This window comes from Cannabis sativa, chromosome X (genome assembly GCF_029168945.1).
Source record: "Cannabis sativa cultivar Pink pepper isolate KNU-18-1 chromosome X, ASM2916894v1, whole genome shotgun sequence".
NCBI lineage: Eukaryota > Viridiplantae > Streptophyta > Magnoliopsida > Rosales > Cannabaceae > Cannabis > Cannabis sativa.
This window is the reverse complement of record NC_083610.1, coordinates 71,378,013-71,388,708: the sequence shown is the minus strand read 5'-3', so window position 1 is coordinate 71,388,708 and position 10,696 is coordinate 71,378,013.

The window sequence follows — 10,696 nt, the reverse complement described above, 5'->3', positions numbered from 1 at the left end:
TCCAGCTGGTTTCGGCCCTCGGACAGTTATCTTGGAGATGATGCTGCCAGCATTAAAGTTCGGGACTTTGCTAGGGCCGAATTAGGGAGTCCGGGTAGGAGTAGTTTATTTGCTGCACCTTTTTGTAAGCAGTCTCTCACGAACCTCTAACACTTGCTTATTTTATTGGAACAGGTACCTCCATGGATGCCATCCTGGAACAGCTTGCCGGGGTCCATACTCCGGTGGCTCCTCCGGCTTTCACCCCTTCTCCCCCGGCCCCTTCCTTGAAGGTTTCTTCCGGCGCCCCTCCCGAAACCATTGACTTAGTGGATGACGAGGAGGTGCTTCCGGGAGAAGGCCAGGGGAAAGGGTGGGACTTCTCGGAGGAAGCCGCCGAGGGTGCTGGAGAGCCTCAAGCCCTTCCAGTGGTAGCAGAGGAGGACGAGGAGGAGCCTGAAGTGGCTCTGATTCGCAAGCGTAAGGGCAAGATGATTGCCCAGGATGAGCCGAAGAGGCCTCGGAGGGCCGACACTCCCGCTCATGGCCTAGACGGCGGGGTTTCTCCGATGGAGGAAAATCTTGCTCCTCCTTACATTGAGCTTACCCCGATTCCGGGGGATGAGGCAAGGCAGGAGCTTCGCATAGCCAAACACAACTACGCTATGGACGAGTGCTCCCGGGGATATGCCGATGTGGAGGCCCTTAGGAGGATTCTGCGAGCGGAGGTTGAGGCGAGCATTAACCATCCGGACTATCATGATCCGTGGAACCTCAACCTGGATCCTTTGGCAGACTGGTTCCGTCCCCTCCTAGGGCCCACTTTGGCTCCCTTTGCCGCGGAAATGACCGGTGAGTTTGCTTCTCAGCTTACGCGCTGTGCGCCCAAGCGGTTTGCCACTTGCGCTTCCCTGAACTCCATCTTCCAGGTCCAGGACCTCAGCCATTCCCTCACAGTGGTAAGTACTTTGCAATTTCTTGCGTTTCCTTTTTTGGTGTTTGTATTTTGTTTTCTTCCTTTGAGGAATTTTTCCTTACACCCCGTCATGGTTCAGCTTGCAGCTGAGGCTGGTCGCCTCTCCAAGAACATTATAAGCCATGGCTTCGCTCTGTCCGATTTTGGGGACATGAACGACGTCAAGAAGGTCCTCCAAGACCTTACAGCGGAGAGGCAGATCTACCAGGAGGCTGCCGAGCGCCAGGAAGCAGCGGCCAAGGCCAAGGAAGAGAAGGCCAGGGCCAGGGAAGAGGAGGCCATCCGGAGGGAGGCTCAGGCGGAGGACATGATCCAGGCCGAGGCCCAGCGGAGAGGCAGGATGGAGGCCCACCATCAGGAGGAGCTAAGGGCTCAAACCGAGGCTGCCGAGAAGGCTACGCGAGACCTTCGGGAGGCCAGGGAGGCTTTGGATGAAATGGCCGCCAAGGTGAGGTCTCTAGAGGAGACTCACCAGTCGGATATCGAATCCAAGGCCGCTCTAGCTGCGGAGTTGAAGGAGCTTCGGGACTACAAAGATCAGTCTATCAGGAAGGCCAAGAGGGCCGAGCTCCTTTCTCCTGTCTCCTGCGCCCGGAGCCCGAAGCGCTTTGATGATGGTGTCTACATGGCTTGGGCCACCAATGATCAGAGTATCAAGCTTTCTTTTTATCCCAAACCCGAGGACATGATTGCCAAATTTCGGGAAAAGAAGAAGAGACTTGATGCTGAGCTTGAGGCACGGATCGGACCTCGTCTTCCGCCGCGGTGGACCGAGCCGCCATATTATTGACCCAGATTGTACCCGTTCTCTTTATAACTTTTTTTTTGTTTGTACATACTTGCTGCTGCCTTAGAACAATTTACATACAGGCGGCAGCTTTTATTTGAAGGGGAGACAATTTAAGGCCTGTCCCCGGGCCATTTATATGTGTATGACCTACCCTTCGGGCTAGGATATTTTATTTTTTTTTTATTTATATATATGTGCGATCTTTCTTCACACTTTATATATTTCAACCTGTCCTTTGGCTCAGGGTTTCATGCTTACGCTCTTTATTTTTGCGCATGTTTTTGACCTGCCCTTTGGGTCAGGATATTTTACTTAGCTTGACCTGCCCTTTGGGTCAGGATATTTTACTTAGCTTGACCTGCCCTTTGGGTCAGGATTTTTTACTTAGCTTGACCTGCCCTTTGGGTCAGGATATTTTACTTAGCTTGTTTTTGTTTGTCCGTGCGGTATACCCTAGTACCCCCCTGAGTGGCATAGAAACTTTGTTTTTAAGGCACTCAGTTTTATTTAATACAGAGGAGGCATACATTTGGACGGTACAAACCCTTTGAACAAAAGCTAAGTTTAATTCGCTACTGGTAGTATTTTCTGAGGTGATCGGCATTCCAGGCTCTTGGGACAGTAGTTCCGTCCATTCTTTTCAGTTTGTAAGTGCCAGAACCGATTTCGTCCTCGATTTCATATGGTCCTTCCCAATTTGGTCCAAGTACCCCCACTCCGGGTTCTTGGGTGGCTGGGAAGACCCTTCTTAGGACCATGTCACCAATAGCGAATTTTCTGTTTTTAACCTTGGAGTTAAAATACTTGGTCACCTTCTTTTGATAAGCGGCCATCCGTATTTGGGACTCATCCCGGAGTTCTTCGACTTGATCCAGAGCTTCTTGGAGCAGGGCCCGATTAGTGGCCGGATCGTAGGTCGTTCTCCTGTGGGATGGGAATAATGTTTCCACCGGGACCATTGCTTCACAACCGTATGCCATTGAGAACGGCGAATGACCGGTTGTGGTTCTGGGGGTCGTCCGGTAGGCCCACAATACCCTTGGCAATTCTTCAGGCCAGTTATTTTTACAAGCCAGCAGCTTCTTTTTCAAGGTGACCTTTAGGATTTTATTATTCGCCTCACTTTGGCCGTTTGTTTGAGGCCGGGCTACCGCGGAGAAACTTTTTACTACTCCGTGTTGGTTGCGGAAGTCAGTAAATTCCTCGCAATCGAATTGCTTTCCATTGTCTGAGACTATTTTGTGAGGTAAGCCGTATCGACACACTATGTTTTTGATAACAAAGTCCAACGCCTTCTTAGCGGTTATTGTCTTCATAGGCTCAGCCTCTGTCCACTTGGTGAAGTAGTCTACTGCTACTATTGCATACTTTACTCCTCCTTTTCCCGTAGGTAGAGACCCGATGAGATCTATGCCCCAGACCGCGAAGGGCCAGGGGCTTGTCATCAGCGTGATCTCATTTGGAGGAGCTCTCGGTATGTTCGCGTACCTTTGGCACGAGTCACACTTTTGGACATAGTCTATACAATCTTTTTTCATTGTTGGCCAGAAGTATCCCTGCCTCAATATTTTCTTTGAGAGGCTGGGCCCTCCCGTATGATCTCCACAGAACCCTTCGTGGACCTCCAGCATGATTTGTCTAGCTTCAGGGTCCGATACACACCTTAAATAAGGCATGCTGAGTCCTCTTCGGTAGAGAATTTGATCCATCATTACATAACGATGAGCCTGATACTGAATCTTTCGAGACAGTGCCCTCTCTTGGGGCAACTCACCTGAGGTTATGTATTTTATGATGGGGACCATCCAGCTGGGTTCTTGCCCAACCGTTTGTGTGGTCTCTCTTATTTTGATGCTTGGCTCTGCCAAGCGTTCCACTGGTACTACCCCCAGCTCTTCGATCTCGCTGTCCGAGGCTAACTTAGCCAGACAGTCCGCGTGAGCGTTCTTTTCTCGGGGGATTCTTTCAATTTTGTAGTCGGTGAACTCGTGGAGCAGTTCTCGGACTATTGTTACGTATGCGGCCATCCTTTCGCCGCGGGTTTGGTATTCTCCGGATACTTGGTTTACGACCAGCTGGGAATCGCTGTAGACTTCCACCCTCTTGGCTCCTACAGCTTTAGCCAATTTTAGCCCTGCTATTAGGGCCTCATATTCGGCTTCATTGTTTGAAGCTGTGAAGTTGAATCGGAGTGCTGCCTGGAGCCGCAACCCGGTAGGCGATATCATAGCCACTCCGGCTCCTGAACCGTTTTCATTTGAAGCTCCATCCACAAATACTCTCCAAGTGGGGATGGGTGGCTCCGGAGTATTGGCTGTTGCCTCGGCTTCATTACATTCGGTGATGAAGTCCGCCAAGGCTTGGCCTTTTACGGAAATCCGGGGCACGTAATGCAAGTCAAACTGACTCAGTTCCATTGCCCATTTGAGGAGTCTTCCGGAGGCTTCAGGTTTCTGGAGGACTTGTCGGAGTGGATGATTGGTCAAAATTCTGATCGGATGGGCTTGGAAGTATGGTCTCAACTTCCGTGATGCCATCAGGAGGCAGAATACCAGCTTTTCAATGACCGGATACCTTGTCTCGGCCCCTATCATGCGTTTACTAACATAGTACACGGGGTGCTGGATCTTTTCTTCCTCCCGGACCAATGCAGCACTGACCGCATGTTCGGAGACGGCCAAGTAAAGGAACAAGTCTTCTCCAAGGACGGGCTTTGATAGGATAGGAGGTTTGGCCATATGGTCTTTTAACCTTTTGAATGCCTCTTCGCATTCATCCGTCCATTCGAACTTTTGGCATTTCTTCAGTATGTTGAAGAAGGGTATGCACTTGTCCGTGGATCGTGAGATAAAGCGGCTCAATGCGGCCACCTTTCCGGTCAAACTTTGCACGTCCTTATGTTTCTTGGGGGATGGCATGTCCAAGAGAGCTTGGATTTTCTCCGGGTTTGCCTCGATCCCCCTTTGGCTGACTATGAAGCCCAGGAATTTTCCCGACTTGACCCCGAAGGTACACTTTTTCGGATTGAGCTTCATGCCGTATCTCCGGACGACTTCGAAACATTCTTCTAAGTCGTTTGCATGGCTATTGCATGCTTTGGATTTGACGAGCATGTCATCTACATATACTTCCATGTTTCGTCCCAGGAGGCTTTTAAACATCCGGTTAACCATTCTTTGATAGGTTGCTCCGGCGTTTTTCAGTCCGAAAGGCATGACTAGGTAACAGTATACCCCCTTATCTGGCCCCGAAGCTAGTGCACTCTGAGTGCCGTATGCATCTTTATTTGATTGTACCCAGCATAGTCATCCATGAAAGACAGCAGTTTAAATCCGGAGGTGGCGTCCACCATCTGGTCAATCCTGGGCAGCGGAAAGCAGTCCTTTGGGCAGGCTTTGTTTAGATCTGTGAAATCTATGCAAACCCGCCAAGTCCCGTTCGGCTTGGGCACCAGGACCGGATTGGCCAGCCATTCCGGATAGTATACGTCGCGGATCATGCTATTGGACAAAAGTTTATCCACCTCTTTCTCTAAGGCCTCGGCTTTCACCGAGTCGAGCGGGCGTCTCTTTTGCTGTATAGGAGGCATGTCCGGGTTGACGTTGAGGACATGGGTGATGACATGAGGGCTGATGCCGGTCATGTCCTCTTGGCGCCATGCAAAAATGTCAATGGCGCCCTTCAGTGTTTTTATTATTTTATCCTTTTCCTCCGGATCTAGGCCTCTCCCTATCCGGAGTACTTTGGTGGAGTCGTCGTCGCACACTAGTATCTCTTCGACGTCCTCCATTGGTTCTACGACCCTTTCGGATCCTATCCGAGGATCCAACTCGTCTTCTTCAGCCTTCTCTGCTTCAGGGGGCCCCCGGACCATGAGCACTGGCAAGTGGGTGGCAACGTTGTAGCATTGCCTGGCCTCTCCTTGATTTCCCCTCACCGTTCCGACTCCGGCTTCCTGGGTAGGAAATTTTAGGCATAGGTGTCGGATAGAAGTTATTGCACCAAAGTCGACGAGGGCCGGTCGGCCTAAGATTGCGTTGTAGGCTGTTGGACAGTCTACTACCATGAAGGTGCAATACTTAAACGTGCTCTGGGGAGTGTCCGGGCACAGGGTAACTGGGAGCCTGACTTTTCCCATCGGGATTAGAGTTGTCCCGTTAAACCCTGTGAGCTGCGACCCGCTAGGAGAGAGGTCCCGGTCGGTCAACCCTATTGCAGTGAAGGCCTCTTTGAAGAGCAAGTTCACGGAACTTCCATTATCAATCAGGACCCTGGCCACTACTTTGTTTGCAATGGGGGTCTCTATGACCAGCGGGTCGTGATGAGGAAAGCGCACCGTCTTGGCGTCTTCTTCCGTGAACGTTATGGGTTGGTCCATTAGCCGAGGCCTTTGAGCTGGGAGTTGAGTGACCTCCCACACCTCACTGTGTCTTGCGGCCTCGACATATCTCTTTCGCTCCTTTCGAGTGTTTCCTCCGATATGGGGACCTCCGGAGATCATGGCTACCCGTCCATTAGGCCGGGGCGGTAGTCCGGGTATATGCTGGGTGTCACCTGCGGGAGCAGCTGGAGGCAATACTCTGCCGTACCCCCGGTGTTCCCGAAGGCATGCCCCCTGCCACCTGCCCCGGGTTAAGGTGGGGTAACCTATTCTTGATCCACTCATAGAGGTGGCCCAACCGGATCAGATTCTCAATCTCATCTTTGAGATTTTTACACTCGTTGGTGCTGTGGCCAATGTCGTTGTGATATTCGCACCTTTTACTCGGATCTCTCCGGGAGCTGTCCCTGTACAATGGCTGGGGCCTCCGGTAATGCGTATTCTGCCTTGTGGCAAAATAGACACGTTCCTGAGAGTCCGTGAGCTCTGTGTACTGGGTGTATTGGGGTGTGTACCCCTTCTTTTGGCGCTTCTCTCCTGTTCGGGTGCTGCCCTTGGAAGACCTCTTGCTTCTAGACCCTTGGGTAGGGCCTGTTAAGCTAGCGGTTGGGGCAGCCTGTGAAGGAGCCCGTCCATTTACCCCGGACGGATTGCCGTAATGGGAAGATGCCGGGGGCAGAGCTTGGCCTTGGTTGTATCCGGGAGTAGCAGAAAACTGTATGCCACTAACCGGAGGGGTCGCGGTCGGGACGATGCCGAGGGCGATACTCCTGGCATGTATCCTGCTATCCCGGTGGGATAATAGCCTCCGTAAGCCACGATCTGGGCTTCTTCGAGGTTAATATATTTTTGGACTCGCTTCTGGAAGTCTTGAAGGCTAGCAGCGCCTTCTTGCTGTAATTCGTTCCAGAAGGGAGTCCCAGTGCGGATTCCTGCTTGGAGAAGCGCAAGCTGTTGTCCGTCGTCGACCTTCTTGGTCTTCGAGGCTTCCTCTCGGAACCTCTTGATGTAATTTTTCAAGGTCTCGGTGGGTAGTTGCTTGATGTTAGTCAAGGCACTAACTTCCAAATTGACCTTCCTGGCGGCGACAAATTGTCTCCGGAAGTTGGTTTGGAGTTTGTTCCAACATCCCACCGATCCTGGTTCTAGTTTCTTGAACCATTCCTCCGCCGAACCGCTCAGAGTGAGGGGGAAGCATAGGCATTTGGCGTCATTGCTGACCCGCATGACTGTCATGACTCGGTTGAATCGTGACAAGTGATCACTGGGGTCGGAGTTCCCAGTATATGCCGCCATTTCGGGAATTTTGAAGTTTTTAGGGAGCTCCGCCTCCAGGATATGCTTGGCACAGGGCTCCCGGTCCTCACTGTCCGAGTCGGAGTCATCTCCCTTCTGCCTCCGGGAGACTCGGGCAATATCTTTTCGAAGGATAGCAAGCTCTGCCATAATCCCTTCGTTTACAGTACCCGAGGAGACTTCGGGTCTGTATCTTTTTTGATCAAGGTGATCCCGGAGGTCACCTTGATTCCCATTGATTTGATTTCTCAGATCAATGGGTGGACATCTCTGTCCTCCTCTTCCTCTACCCCCTGGTTCCTGGTGCACGGAAACGCTTTTCCGGTCCCCTCGATCCTGAGGGCCAAGACTCCCTCTTTGGGGCTTGCCCCTCTGCGGACCTTTCCCCTTAGGGAAATCTGAGCGGACCTTACGCGGATCCTGCGCCTTTTTCTTTCGACCAGGGGCAGAAGTAGGGTTTTTTGTTTGGTTTTCCTCAGCAGGGTGCCTTATAGGGCTACGTTCCCTGGGCCTTTGCTGCTGGGAATTAGGCGAAGACGTAGCTGGGTCCCCGTCGAGTCCAGCGGCCATTGCCTTGGGATGCACGTGAATGCCAGCCGCCTCCATGGCTTTCTGCATGGCTAGCATCACCTCATGCATCTTTTGATTTTGCACTTTCTGAGCTTCGATCTCAGCTTCGTGATCGATAGCTTTTTGTCTGAGGAGCACCAGCTCTTGGTAGCTTCCATCATCGTAAGCGTACTCGTCGAGGTGTTCCTCGTGGTTTTCATCTGGAATTTCTTCCTCGGACTCCTCTGCTGCCCTTGAGGCTACGACCTCTTCATTGGGATCTTGAGCATCTTCTAGAGGGCGAGGGTGACGTGTAGCTCTTGTCTCCACCATTATTGTGAAGTTAAATGCTTGTTGTGAAGCAGCTTTCCTCAGCTCTCAATGAAAGCACCAAAATGTTGACCGAGGTTTTCGGCAACTAATAAAATATGAATATAATGATGAGCTGTAAGAAAGCGAGATGAAGACTTTTTACGTGGTTGGGGCGTTAATGAGCCTTAGTCCACGAGCCACTGCTATTAATGGATATCTTTAATACAGATTTTACACTTGGGAGAATGTTTCTCTCTTTAATACAAAGAATGTTCTTGGTGAGTCTTTTCTCTTTTTGCTCTTGAGCAACCAAGATTCTCCGACCCCATTAAATGAGCTTTGAGGGGGTATTTATAGTGTTTTGGTGGAATAATCCCTAGAATTGTTCTTACATATGTGTCTGTAAGTATCCATAAAGTTGGGCATTTCCGATGAATATACCATGGGTGATGCATGGTCAAATCCCTAGGTGCTGTAGGGTTTTTATGGAGAATGTCCTTTTTGTCTTATGATTGACGTGACTCTTCGCAGAGTAGCCGTCGCTAGACTTAAATGATCATTACTGTAGCGCTGCTGTTTGGGGGTTGTGCCGTCAGACTTTATTGCGTGTTACAGTCCCAACACGCTTCCTCCCATGCAGCATTAAATGCGACTTGATTTCTCGGGAGAGACCTGACACATCCCGGAGTGCCTTCAAGCTATGCTCGCTTCCGGGAGTTCCTTGTACTCCGGGTACATCTTCCGGGACCCATGCGAATAATGCTTCCTGGTGTCATACAAAGACTTAGCAGTTCTTCCCAAGTAATTTGATCCACGTGTCCCTTCCTGACTGGTCCACGTATATTGGGCGATTTTAGGAGCAACAAGGGCTATTTTGCATCTCAACCCTTGTTTTAGACCATGACCTGCTTGTTTGGTTTGAGGTAATGAAATAGAGTGAAATAGAAAGTAAACAACTTTTATTCTATTTTTCGAAAAATAAAATTTAATAATAATCCGAATTAAAGGTATTATGACAAAACTGTTTATATTTTTTGTATCTGTTCGTGTTAGGAATTATCTTCAAGTTGGTTATATTAAAAAGAAAAGTTGTCAAAAATTAAGCTCATGGTCCTATTTTTACCATTTTGGAAAATACATGGTCCATTTTGTCATTTAATAAAACAGAAGGTCCAATCGATAACTTTTGCAAAATACATGGTCTAAAATGGTATTTACTCTAGATTTTTTCTAAACCTTATTATTATTATTATTATTATTATTATTATTATTATTATTATTATTATTTATTATTTATTATTATTTAGTAGGTAAGTACTATTTTGAATTATATGTTCTACAAAAGTTATCGGTTAGATTTCATGTTTTGTTAAATGACGTATTAGACCATGTATTTATCAAAATGGTACAAATTAGTACTCTGAGCTCATTTTTCGTCAAAATAAAACTTAATAATAATATTATTTAGAAGTATTAATACTGATTACATTTTCTGCATCTATTCATGCTAAAAATTATTTTCAAATTTATTATATTAAAAAACAAACTGTAAAAAATTGAGCTCAAGTACTATTTTGTAGGGCTATACAAAAAAAAAAATTGTAAACCGTCCAAACCGAACCGAAAAAATCGATAAAAATTACAAACCGAAATAACCCGAAAAAATTACAACCCGCCCAATCTGTTAATTGGGCGGGTTGAAAATAGGTCCAACCCGCCCAATTAAACCGAATAACCCGACCAACCCGACTTTGGTTTTTTTTTTTTTTTACTTTTTAGTTTTTATTATATATGACATAAATGATTAAATATATAATAATATAAAATTATATACTTAATTGTTAGTTTCAAAGTCATATACAGTATATTGTGTTGTACTTTGGTGGAATTTGATATTTTTAATTTATCTTTTTAGTTGACTTTGAAACCAAAAAAAAAAAGTTTGGCCGGTTTGGGCAGGTTAACCCGACCAAACCGCCCAAACCGTTGGTCGGTTTACAAATTTTTTTTTTTTAGATTGGGCGGGTTGCACTTAAATTTTAGCAACCCGAACTTTAGATTTGGTTAGAAAATATATAGGATAAACCGCCGACATCGACCGATGTACAACCCTACTATTTTGTATCATTTTAAAAAATGTAGAATCCAATTTATCATTTAGCAAAACAAAATATCCAATCAATAACTTTTAAAAAACTCATAATCCAAAACGACATTAACACTTATTTAGGTGCCGTTTGGTAACACTTTTGGGTTCCTATTTTTTAATCACAAAATGAAAGTAAAATTTTTATTTTTAAAAATTTTGCTTTTGAAAAAAAAAATGCGTTCTGTAACCACTTTTGTTTTTCAATTTTAAAAACAGAAAACAAAAGTATGTTCTGTAAAGTTCATTTTCATTTTCATTTTTTGA